Consider the following 13,088-nt stretch of genomic DNA (forward strand, 5'->3'; position numbering starts at 1 on the left):
CCCTTTGCGGGGATTCCCCCGCTGACCCCGCACGGCGACCCCGCTGCGCAATTACAGTCACCACCGTCCTCTCACGGGTGAGGAGACTAAGGCCCAGGGAGGTTGTAACCTGTCACGCAGCTGTGAGTGGGGAACCTGGGATCTGCTCATGGGGTCCCCCAGGGAGCCTGGGGGGTCAGGTGAGAGCCACAGCTGAGTCGGGAAGGGGGAGTGGGCGCTCAGTAAAAGAAGAGGGGGCGTTCCCGAGAGGGGAAGACCCCTGAGCATGGGGGGGGGCGCTTAGTGCCTGGCGCCCTGGCACGACCCCGAGTTCACCTAGGCAGGGCTCTGGGCAGGGGCCACGAGCATGGCTCTGTGGAGGACGCACCCAGGGGAGTGGAGGGGGGAGCGGGGGCGTGGGGCGAAGCTGCCGTCTGCAGGGCAGACCTGGGGTGGCCGAGCCGAGGGTGGCGGAGACCGGGAAGGCTGGCTGATGGACTGGAAGTGGGGACAGGTGTGGGAGGACAAAGGAAGAAGCCCGATGAAGGGAGTGGCTGGTGGAGCCACTGGGCTCTCCTGGAGGGACCAGAGCTATGGGACGGGGCAGGCTGGTGGCAGGGGAACGAGAAGAAGCAGCACCCCGAGGCCGGGCAGTCTACACGCTCCTGACTGAGATGGGACGGGGGTGTCGCTGAAGGATTTTCAGCAGGAAAACGGCACGGACCGCTCTGTACATTGAAAGCATGTCTCTGGAGGAATAAATAGTACAAAAAACCAGAGGATTTTATATGTACTAAGATCTAGCTCTTATAAAAGTTTAATATACTATAAAGATGGCATTACAAATCAATACGGAAAGAAGGAATTAGTCATTGGTGCTGAGACGACTGGTTAGTTATTTGGGGAGAAAAAATCAAGTTGGCTTCTCAAGATCATAAACCAAAATAAAATCCAGATGGAGTAAAGAAGCAAATGCAAAAGAATGATAATAATAAAGCTCCAAAACAAGCAGGAACTCAGCAGAGGTAAATACCTATCCGATTTCTGGATGAGACAAAGCCTTCTAAGCACCAAACGACGAAAGAAATCTGCGAGATTGATAGATTTGACTATATTCAATTAAAACCTCAGGGCATCGGATGTCATAAACAGAATTTAAAAGCTCACACACCGAGGAAGAATATTCGCAACACTCATGATGAGCCATTGATCGATATCCTTCATATATAAAAAGTCCTTAAAAACAAACAAGAAAAGAGGCACTCACTCTGACGAAGAACAGAAGACATTTGTATGAGAGGGGAAGCACACGTCCAATAAATGTATGGAAAACGTTTACCTGTATAGCTAAGGATACATGAAGATATACACAGAAAACACTGTGTTTCAAAAGCTTACCAAACTTAGGAAGTTTTTTTCTTTTTTTAATTTAAAAAAGTGTTGGTGAGAATGCAGAAAAATGGGTACTCATCCTGGCGGGGCTGTAAACTGGCCTGACTACTAGGAAAAAAATCTAGTAACAGCAGAAGCCCTGAAGATGTTCTCACCCTTTGCTACAATAATTCCACTTATAGAAATCTATTCTGAGGAAATCATCAGAGACATCAGTAAAAGTTCACAGAAGCGAGTTACACCGCAACACATTAACACTAAAACAGGGGAAGCAATGCAATACCTCAAAAAAAGGAAAGTAAGCAAATAAGTTATGGTATAGTCACGTGAATACTATAGAGCAATTAAAATCAAGTTTCCAAAGAATATTTAAGAGCATGAGAAAACCCTAGAAGTAGAACCTCCAGAAGCCGGAGGAGCTAAGAAGAGACACGAAACAGAGACCCACCTCGCCAAAGCTCCCCAGACCCAAGCCGCCCCCGGAGAGCCACTCGGGGTGGCAACGGTCCCAAGAGGAAGCCACCAGGGGTCACCTGGTGGTGACGGAGGTCACCCCAAGCACATCCTGAAACGCCTCTCATTTATGATCAGGCCCATCCTCTGAGCCAGCGTCCGACGCACACGGCTTTGGAGTGTCAGGGACCCGGGAGCAGCTCTGCGCGGTGGCTCCTGCTCAGGGTGTCCCAAAAGATCGCAGGCAAGATGCCAACCGGGGCTGCCGGCACCCGAAGGCTCAACGGGGGCTGGAGCATCCACTTTCAGGCTGGCTCCCTCACGTACTGGCCGAACAGTGCTGGTTGTGGGCGGGAGGCCTCAGCTCCTTGTCACGTAGACCTGCCCAGGGGGCTGCCTGAGCGTCCTTGTGACGTGGCCACTGGTTTCCCCGGGACAATGACCCAGGAGGGTATAAGATGGAAGCTGTGATGTCTTTTAGGACCTACCCTCGGAAGTCACACGCCGATACTTCTGCAGCACCCGGTTGGTTACACAGGCCAGCCCGTCCAGGGGGAGAGGTGGGCAGTGGGACACGGAGACCACCGGGGCCACACTGGAGGCTGGCCGCCACGCAGGGACGATCGGGGGCTCTTGGGCATATTATTTCTAATTCTCGCAGTGCTGCTCTGAGTTGGTTTTGTTATGCTCATTGCGTGAATGAGAAAACACCCCCAAAGTGGTGAAGAGTCTGCCCAAGAGCAGAAAATCCCAAGTGACAAACTCAACTGTCATGGGAGAAGCTCCAAAGTCACATGACAGAGGGTGTGGACACTGGAGGTGGGGAGCCCCAGGGCTCAAACATTGCTTTTTCTGTCCCATCCGTTAAAAAGAAAAGGTACCAGCTACGGATTACGACACCCCCAAATCATTATTGTAACATTCTTAATTGGGATCCCTTTTCTATATCAAATCATAAGTACAAGCTGCATCTTTAAAAGACACGACCCCTGAAGCTAGAGGCTGTGCTCCTGGCAGTCCGATTTTTATAAAGAAGATAGGATTTATACGTCGGTACGAAAGTGCTGCTATTTTGGTGAATCTTTTCCAAACTTTAAACAATTGCCCAAATGCATGAAACTGAATTTAACTCGGCCAAGTTGCTTGGAAAGACAAGCGCCGGAAGTTAGGGTAAAGACGGGGAGACCAGGTTCTGGCGCTCCCGCCAGCCCCACGTCCCCACCCCCGAACCCGGAGTCACGCCCGTAGTGACGACGCTAAGGATGCCAGAAACCATCGTGATCCTGCGTGTTGTCTCGCTCGAGTGTCCCCGGATGCCAGAATACTCATTTTCCCCGAATGGCGCCGACGAGGGGACGGACAGTCCAGGAAGGACGGACGATTTCCCCGCAAGTCGCACAGCTTATCTCCGAGGCCGAGTCGAGTTAGGACCTGGGTGCTCTAACTCCCGGTGCCGCGATAGTTTACACTGCTCCCCGAATCGGAAAGCCAGCAAAGAGTTGAACTGGGGAGCCAGGAGGGTAAAAGTAATTCGCCGGGTGTTTGTGGGTTTCTCGTGAGAAGACTTCACTGTTTCTTTCCATTGCTTTTCCATTGTGGGGTTTGTTTGGTTTGGGGCTTTTTTGGTTGGTTTTTTTTTCCCCTTTTCTTTCTGATTTTAACATGAACCACCTCATTCAGATACGCCAAATCTGGCTTCCCGGAACCCTGTGGCATCTCTGCCCCGGCCGCCGCCCCCCACTTCTGCTCTTTCTCCAGCTGCAGCTGCAGCCTGAGCCCCCAGCGGCCAGGCAGCCCCATCAGAGGGTGCATTTTTGGGAATCCAGCTGGCCAAGGCACAGTGTTACTCCATCATCGGCAGGCACTTCGCCCCCGAAGTCCCGCCAGACCTTTGGAGGACTCCCTGACAGCCTAGCAGTGGGCTGGAAGAGACAACTGAACGAGATGAAGACCAATAAAACAGATTTCATCTTAAGAGGTGGCCAAATGCTCCTGAGGCGGCAGGGCCTGGAGCGCGGAGACTCTGGCGACTGCCTCTTGAAAGAAAGTAGCACGTGATCACTAGAGAAGCATGAATTTCCTGGTACCGTCATCGCAAAAGTGGAAAAGGCCCCAAGCCACAAGCCGGAGGTTAGGGGAGCCCAGAGCAAGCGAGACCTGGGCCAGCTGCTCAGGGCCACCCAGCCTACTGCTCCCGGGGCTGGCGTGCGGACGGCGGCACAGGACCGTCTGGTCCGCAGCCGCGTCTGCTGACTGACTGGGCTAGGTGTGCTTGAGGGCGACAATGGCTAATTGCTCTCACATTCCCTTCCGGTAAATCTCACCCTCGGCCGGGCTGTCCCATCTCCTCTGCGTCTCTGCAGCGTCCTGGGACCCTGCTGGGTGAGGGTCGCACTCTTCAAACCCCAGGGGTCGGAAGGATGTGTCAGCTGCATCGATCCCCTGGCCGAGCTTATCGCGTGAGGACTTTCCATTTGTGGGTCTCATCGAGGTTAAAAAAGGCTTGACTGGTCTGTTTGTTTGCTTTTTGTATCATTCATGTAACTGATATTTATTGAGCACCTTCTAGTTGCCAGACCCTGGAGAGACAGCAGCAAAGAAACTGACCGAGGTCCACGCCCGCCCAGAGAGAACATTCTATTGGGGAAAACGGGTCAGAAACACGAGATGTTGGGAAATGACACACCTTGTTAGAAGAAAAGGCAGAGCAGGTGGCCTGGCGATGGGGCGCGCTACAGCATCGAAGCCGTCCTCGCCGAGAGGGCGACACTGGAAATCAAGACTCGAGCAGATCAGGAGGTGTGGCAGACACGGCAGTCCCCAGAGATGGCCACGTCCTAACCCCGAAACCTGCCAATGGCGATGTGAAGGGGCCTCATGTGGCCAAAGGGACTTTGCAGGTGTGGCAAGCTGATGCTCTTGACGTGGGGAGATGGTCCTGAGCTAGCTGGGTGGGCCCAAGGCGATCACAAGGTAACCGTGCGATGTGGTACTCCTACACGCTGTCACCACCAGGGCGCCTGCCAGCACCTCCGCCGTGTCACCTGGGGACTGTGTCTTTCTTGTGGCGAGAACATTTAAGAGCTAATTCCTGGACAACTTCCTAGTGTGTAACTCCAGTCACTCTGCCAGACGTTAGATCCCCAGAACTGACCCATCTTACAGCTGGGGGTTCGTACCCCTTGACTGATGCCTCTCCAGTTCCCCCAGCCCCACCCGGCGCCTGCTAACCACCACTCTGCTGTCTGGTCCTACAGGTCTGGCTTCTTCACAGTCCACACAGAAGCGACATCACATGGTGGTCGCCTTTCTCTGTCTGACCTGGCTCACTTAGCCCCCGAGGTCCATCCACATTGCCTGAAATGGCAGGACTTCTTCCTTCTCGTGGCCGAATAATATTCCATCGTACAGATATATATACGCACACACAATATATATACACACACATCTATATACACATATGCACACCTACACACATATATACACATGCGCGCGCGCGCGCGCACACACACACACACACACACACACACGTATATATACTGTATCATCTTTATCCAGTCATCTATTGATGGAAGCTCGAGTGGTTTCCATATACCATGGCTTTTGTGAATAGTGTATTTCCCACGTTTTAACACAGAATCTAGACATAGGAACTGACCTATGTTTCTAGGGAAAGAAAGAAAGCAGCTTTCTGAGACCTTTCTGGCTTCTCCGATGCTGTAGAAATGAGCGGGCAAAACCACCCTGCCCTAAAACATCAAGGCTGCTGCCGCGGTGCCTGACGCCCCGCTGTCTGACACTGGCAGCTCCTTTAGACACATAGACACGACCCCCCACGCATCCACTCCTGCGATGGCTGCCGTGTCGTTTAAACGCCTGCTGTGTGCCGGGCACAGTTCCGCGTGCTGAGGGTTTATAGCAAGAAACAACAGCCATGTAGACTCTGTCTTAAAAGAGGCCGCAGAATTGTCACTGGTGCGGTAGGAGGGGACACCAGCGGACGGAGTCCCAGCAGCCAGGGGAGGAACGGGTTTTAAGAAGAAAGTGTGACGGACAAATGATGCTGGCGGACCGAGTCGGGTGAGGGCTAAGAACCCATTACTGGCGACCTAGACAAGGGCTGTTTTTGCGAAGCGGTGGAAACGAACGCCTGATTGGATCACAGACGCGGAGCGTGTAGACCAAGCCTCCCACGTGCAGGCCGAGCCCTGCTCACTCAGGCCGCCACGTGAGTGCGGCTCGCTGGACTCGGGCAGCTAGCGGCCCCGCCGTAGGTGAATCTTTTTGGAATTTTTGCTATCCAGGGAAGTAAGGACGTAGGGCGATAGCTATAGAGGAATGAAGTGTCAAAGAAGAGTTTTTTTTCTAAGATAGGAGCTATTATGACAAGTCTGTCACTAATCGGAGTGACGCGGCAGGGAAGGACAAATGGAATAAAACCGAATAGCCCATAAGACGTAATAAATCATCAGCTGGGGAGAGTGACTTGGCAGTAAACTGAAAGCAAACCCGAGCGGGCCGAAGCCTGGAAGGAGAGAACAGACTCGGAGGTTCGAAGAGAAATGTCATCTGTCCCCTGCTTCTACTAGAGTAGGGGTCGATGTTTCAGAAAGTGCAAGGTTAGCACAGAGGGGTGAGTCTCTGGGAGGTGTGCTGCATGCACAGTGGCGCCTGGAGGAGAGAGAGGACACTTGAACATGTATATCACCTAGGAATACCTTTGGCTGCAAACACAGTACACCCAAACCAACAGTGGACTGGATAGGATATAAGTTTATTTCTTCCTCATGTGAAATAAGCCCGTAAATAGACAGCCCAAGGTTGGCATGGTGGCTCCACGATGCCGTGAGGGACTCAGGCACCTTTTATTTATCTGTTTCATTCTCCCAGCTTCCAAGGATGGCTTCCATCCTCGAAGTCAACTCACGGTGCAAGATGGCGGCTGGGGCTCCAGCCATCAAGCCTAACTTCCAGGCAATAGACAGGAAGAGAGAACAAAAGGGGGGCATCTCTCGGTTGAGTCAGCTCTGTTTAAGAAGACTTCCTGACGTGCCACGCCACACTCCCACTTACGTGGGCTGGAACCCATCACGCAGCTGTACTTAGCCGTGGGGCAGCCAAGAAATGCGGTTTATACTTGGACATACCATCCGGGACTCTATTTCTGCTGAACAAATAAATATGGGCTATCTCGGTAGCCAAGTAGATGCCACTGACTCAGAGAGTTTTCCCAGTGTCATTCAAATGATGCCACCTCACCGATACCGAGGTTAACCTCATGCCGGTCCCAGGTGGAAGGGAGTGGGGAGGTGGGGTGGGGGGGACTTGATCTTGAACTCGGAAAGGACAGAGTGTTCACATGTAAATGTGACAGCTCCATGTGGGTGGAGGCACAAGCATGGCTAGAAATTCCACGACCTTCAAGATGGGCTGCGTGCTCCCGGGGGCATCCCGAAGCCACCCGCGGGACCTGGAGCCAGGAGCATCAACCCCGGGAGGATACAGGGTGCTAGACGTTCAGGGTCTGTGCCCCCACGACACGAGCAGGAAACCCAAGCCTCTGGGTCAGCCCCCGTGTCCTGGGTGGTGCGTCTTACCTCATCGGAGCCTCTGAGATGTGGCAGAAAATGACTCCCGTTCTTACCTCTTCCAGCTCGGGAAACGGTGGATAGATGTCGGGGTCCTGGGACGTCCCCCGTGGGGCCCGATAGTCCTCGGGGCTGCTGATCGAAATTCAGTTCACAGGAGTTGTTAGAGCAGGCGTCTCGCTTCCTGTTGAGCAGTTCTCCAGATCCAGCGTCAGACACAGACCCACAGGTTCAGCCAGGAAGAAAGGGCTGTCGTGAGCCAGACCCCGTGGCTCCTCCGCACACGCGGAGACGACATTAATCGGAGGCTTGGATGAAGGGCCCAGGTCCCCTCGCCAGGTCATCTGCAGACCGCGTGGCCAGAGACCGTCTCTGGACGTGCAGAACCGCTGTGCTCCCGAAGCCTCGCGGAGCGGAGCACGGGGCTGGGCGGATCGGAGAAGCAGCGCTTGAGAAGAAAAACAGAAGCCGCAGGAAGAAGGCGGCTCTGGAAATGACATGCACCTCGAGTCTCAACTGCTCCCGGTCAGAGGACACCGACTGGCTCTGGGGCAGGCGCCCAGCTGGACGTAAAGACCAGCGATGTCGCATCTGATCCCAGATCCCCTGGGAGTGTCCTCTGCAAACCGGGGCCCAGACCACAGACGGCTCCCGGGGACCCCCCGCCCCTCTGTCCCCCTCGCTGGCCGCTTTCTCGCCCTCCCCTCCTTCCTCCGGCGCGCTCCACTTCTCGCTCTGGCTTCTTCCTGTCCCAGGACTTCCTTCTCCTCCCCTGTCATTCCTTGAGTTCTCTTAAAGGACGTCCCTCAAGCGCCGCAGATCGATTACGTGGCATTTGAAGCCAGATGCATCCCTGCTGGTGACTCTGCCTGTCAATGAGAAGAACCGATGACCACGACCACAGCCACGTTTACTGGCTGCTTATGACGCGCCGGGCACTGTTTTCAGCGCATTCCAGTCACTAGCTCCTGCGTTCCCCAAACGACCTCACGCTGCAGACACTTATGATGCCCCGGGACACGAGGCCGCGGGAAGACAGCGGGCGGCACTCAGATGAGAAGGTCCGAGGCAGAGACGAGCGCCTGCTTCCCGCTCTGCTGTGTCCACGGGCAGCATGGAGACCTCCTGGGGGGCGGGGCGGGCTGGTCCTTGTGAAGAAGCTGGTTTCCTTCGAGGAGGCTGGCAAAGGCGGTGCCGCCGTGATTCGGATATAGAAAGGAAGAGGAACTGTCTGTGTTGTAGGCGCAGGGCGGCGAGGCAGGAAACTGTGGGGCCCTAAGTATGGGATTCCGCCCAGGCTCAGCTGACCAACCAGTCGTCCCGTCTCTTGCTCCTGTCCGGCAAGACTTGGGGTCGCTGAGCATCGTATCGGTTGGGATGCCCTTAATTACAGGAAGTCCAAATAAAAGTTTCCATGATGAAGACACTGGTCATCTCCCCCAGTATGACACCCAGAGGCAGAGAGCTTGCAGGGTTGGTTAATTCGACATCTCGAGGATGACCTCAAGGACTCAGGTTCTTTCCATTGTTCTTCCTGTCATCCTCACTGTCAGCCCTCATGGTCTCGAGATGCCTGCCACGGCTCCAGGCGAACATCCACACGCAATGTCCCGAGGTGGAAAGGGGGCCGTCTCTTCCTTGGGTCTCTTTATAGGAGTTAAGAACCCTTTCCCAGAAGCTCCCGGGAGACTTCTCACATCTCATTAGCCAGAACTGCGTCACATGTCCCTGCCTAAGCCAGAAAGAGGCAGAACAAAAATAGAGGCAGGGCCATGTGCTTCTGCCGACCACCAGGATTCCACATCTCTGGGGAGGATATGCCGCGCAGCAGAGGGCATGGCCAAAGGTTGAAAATCAATATTTTCTGCCCTGCCATCTTCCTCTTCACACTTCAACCCTTCCCACCTCCCACCCCTTTACAAAAGAGTTGCGCCGCACATGCCCAGTTCAGTGCTGCCGCCCGCTTTACCACCGCATGAGGCACCACCGCCTGTCCAAACACAAAAAAAACACGCCCTTTGTAGAATCCATCCTTGCCGCGCCAATTTTCCATCTCTTGACAAATGGAGCCCTTAAGCTTTGGCTGAAGGCCCAGAACTGACCAAAACTAACGATCAGTATAAAATGGGCGTCTAAACTTCCATGCTTTGGACTCGACCAGAGCAGCCTTCCTTCCATACTTGCTTTTCCTTCTGCCGCTTGCCAAAAAACTAAATTTGGAGTTCCTGCCCAAAATTTTAGAAAGCTTTGGCATCAATTATAGGTACAGGGCTCAGACAAAGAAAGAGAACGAAGGCGGGCTGGTAGATGAGATTGAGAGAGAGAGTGAGGTGAGAGAGAGAATGTGGAGAGATGGGGAGAGAACTCTTACTGGTTGCCTGCTGCCTCCTTCCCTAGCCGATGACACAGAAATGTCCCTCTAAAGAAAGGGACAGATGAACTCCCAAGACACAGATCAGCTCACAGAATCCCCAAATATATTACAATACCATCCTATGATCATCCCAAATCCCAGACGAAACTGCTTGTGCGAAATATCACAGCTGGCCCAGGACAGAACCCGTAATGCTGGGGTCCCAGCACTCGGGGACCTGGGACAATTACCAAGCAAGAATAAGAAAATAACCGCCACGTGCTGAGCTCCCGCCATGTGCTGGGCGCTGTGGCCAATGTCTTATATTCTCACCGGAATGCTCCTGCCGAGCATGCTGGGAAGTGGGCGTTATTTAGTGAGGCTGTTCAGTGACTCCCCTGAGCCCACCTAGAGAGTAAGTGGCAGAGCCAGGAGTTTAACCAAAGTCTGCCTGTCTAACAATAATCATTTGCTTGTCTCGAAGCTACGCACACCTCTGTAACCATGCCGAGCATGTTATTAGCTATGGGTTATTTTATGAACATGGACGATGGTGGCCATGAGCAAGGTTACTGTAGAGGCTGGCTAACAGTAGCAGCGGTATTATTATTATTATTATTATTATTACATTTAGAAAACTGGTGTGTGAAGCCGGCGGGGGAAGTATAGAACTTGGGGACATGTCCTTGAGAAGATAATGGTTTTGTTGACCCTCGGACTCAATAATCACTCACTCTGCAAACAAATACGTGTACACACGTGTGCTTAGCAGCTTTATTTATAATAGCAAAAAGTGGAAAGAACTCAAATGTCCATCAATGGATGGATAAATGAAATGTGGCCTAGCCAAACAGTGGAATATTATTCAGCCATAAAAAGGAATGAAGTTCGGATTCACGCTACCATGTGGATGAACCTCACAAACGTAGGGTTCAGACACAAAAGGTAACATATTGTGTGATTCTAATTTTATGAAACATCTCGAACAGGCAAATTCAAAGAGATAGCAAGTAGATTGGGGCGTTGCCAAGGGGTGGAGGTGGAGGGGAGTGGGGAGCAACTATTTAGTGGGTACAGGCCTTCTTTTTGGGACATGAAAATGCAAGGGAAGTAGGTACAAGCAGTGGCTAGACAACATTCTGAATGCACTAAAGGTCCCTGCGCTGTTCAGTTTAAGGTGGTTACTTTTATGTTACGTGAATTGACCTCAGTAAAAAGAAAAAAGCGTCATTCTGGCCTGACTGACGACCATCACATTCTCAACTAACCGTCTGCGTGGGACACAGCCGCCCCCCTCCGACGGGTGGGGTGAGAGCCAACACTCCAAGCGCACTCACGCCGCTACGGCCACTGTCTCGACAAAGTCATATCGCCACGACAGATCATTTTAAGAGGCCGGGGTATATCTCTAATGGCCGAAGGTCTGCAGGACCAGGTCAGGGAAAGAGCAAAGCACCGCCACCGAGAGACAGGCCTGCACCTCAGAAAGGCCGCTGACTCTGCGTCCGCGCCAGAAAGCATCTACGAAATGGGGATACAGGGGCAAAGCGCACCCGCCAGGTCTGAAATAGGCCCCATCCCCGGGAGGAACGGAGGTGACTGACCTGGCGCCGTGCTCTCCCGGACCTGGGTTGCCTTCTGGACAAAGCCTCACGTGCTCCTGATTTGAGACTTCATCGTGCGCGGGGCGGGACCCGGTTTCTGTCTGCTCGGGGTGGGAGGGGTGGCGGCCAGTGGAGAAAGAGACCTGGGCTGCAGCTGCGACGGCCGGCGCCTGGGGTTCCTGGCCACGAACACCCCAGGCCTCGCTTCCGTCAGGACGCAGGGAGAGGATCGCCGTGACCTTGAACTTTTCATTGTCAAAAGCTGGGTGGCTCTGTGCAGTATGTATGAAAACGCTGACATCTCAGGGACAAGCCATCCTACAACGTAGACTCCAGACTTCCTAAGGTGTGGGGCGGGGAGCTAGATGGCCTTCATCTAACGGAAGGGGAAGGGGGCACCCCAGCCCTCTACATGAAACAAAGAACTTCTGGGAAATGTCTGGATTCCTCACTTCTGCAGGACCCGCCTTCCGCCCGCCAGAAGCAGCATGTGCATCGGCCAAAACAATGGCCATTGGGTCAGCCTCTCCCCTCGGAGCATGGCACATAAGTGACGTGACAGAAGACAGAGAGCCCCAGGCCTCCCGACTCCCAGAGACTCCTTCTTCCATTTGCCCCTTTAGCCAAGATGGCGCTGGCCTACCTCCAGGTGCCTGGATCCAGCTGGACTTCGATGGGGTCCTTCCTGTGGTTCTCGGTGGCCCCATCTGAGCCTCCCTGCACCCCTCATCTGTATTAAAGTCATAATTATGGCCCGATTGCTCTTCCGCTCACTTATCTGCTTCCTGGAGGGTCCCCGCTTGGTTCTCTTGGCCTTTGCTGACTCACCCGTCCCTCCTGGAAGGCGGCCTCTACAATCTGGCACCTCTCCCTTCACAGGCACCCCCCAATTTGAATCCTCACCCACGGTGAAGAGATGGGGGTCACGGCAGTTCAACACCCATATTGAGAACTGTTCTTCTCTGGGAATCGAGTTGGGAGCTTCTGCATCATTTTCACATTTATATCAGAGCTTCAGAAGTCTTGAGTAAACCATGTTTCACTGACACAGTGGAATATTACGCAGCTGTTAAAAAGGGTGCCCTAGAGCAGCGTGCTGAGCTAAAGAGGCAGCTGACGTATTAAGCTAACAAATGAGCAGCGCGTGATCAAGGTTAGCATCGTCAGTAATATGCTGACGGCATGCACTGCCGACATGTGATGAGAAGGGCACCCCGAAACCTATCTCCCAGTCTAAGCAAGAGAAATACACTAGACAAACCGAAATCGAGGGGAGGAGCATCGTACAAAATAATTGGCCAGTAGTCTTCCAAAGCGTCAAGATCGTGAAAGACAGAGAAAGACCGAGGAACTGTCTCAGATTGGAAGGGACCGAGGTGACGTGACGCTGGAATGCAGCGTGGTGTGCTGGCGGCGTCCTAGAACAGCAGGAAGCTCCTGGGGGCAAACTGGTGATATCTGAAGGAAGTGTGGCGTTTGGTCACGGCCATGGACCAGGACTGGTTTCTTGGTTTTGACAAACATACAGTTGGGAGAACTGGGTGGGGGGCATATAGGAAGTCTCTGTACTATCTTCGTAACTTTTCTGTAAATTTAAAACGATGCTAAAATTAAACGTTTATTTTTCAAAAGAGCAGCAAGTCATAAATGGAACAGTACACTCTCCCCGGTTTTAAAAAATAAAAACTGGTAAATATGTCCAGGCGCATAAACATAGAG

At 53.1% G+C, this 13,088-nt stretch overlaps 1 long non-coding RNA gene across 2 annotated transcripts in view; it reads right to left on the reverse strand.

Moving 5' to 3' along the window:
• The window catches only part of LOC120616011 (uncharacterized), a 132,765-nt gene that overhangs the window by 73,272 nt on the left and 46,405 nt on the right, over positions 1 to 13,088 (reverse strand). Inside the window, exon 1 of one of the 2 annotated variants that reach the window (XR_005656436.1) lies at positions 7,469 to 7,892. The exons of the other annotated variant lie outside the window; for it this stretch is intronic. This is a non-coding gene — a long non-coding RNA (uncharacterized LOC120616011). Of the gene's footprint in view, positions 1 to 7,468; positions 7,893 to 13,088 lie in introns of those variants that run through there. 2 annotated transcript variants of the gene reach the window in all.

Source organism: Pteropus medius, unplaced genomic scaffold (assembly GCF_902729225.1).
Source record: "Pteropus medius unplaced genomic scaffold, Ma_sr-lr_union100, whole genome shotgun sequence".
Taxonomy (NCBI): domain Eukaryota; kingdom Metazoa; phylum Chordata; class Mammalia; order Chiroptera; family Pteropodidae; genus Pteropus; species Pteropus medius.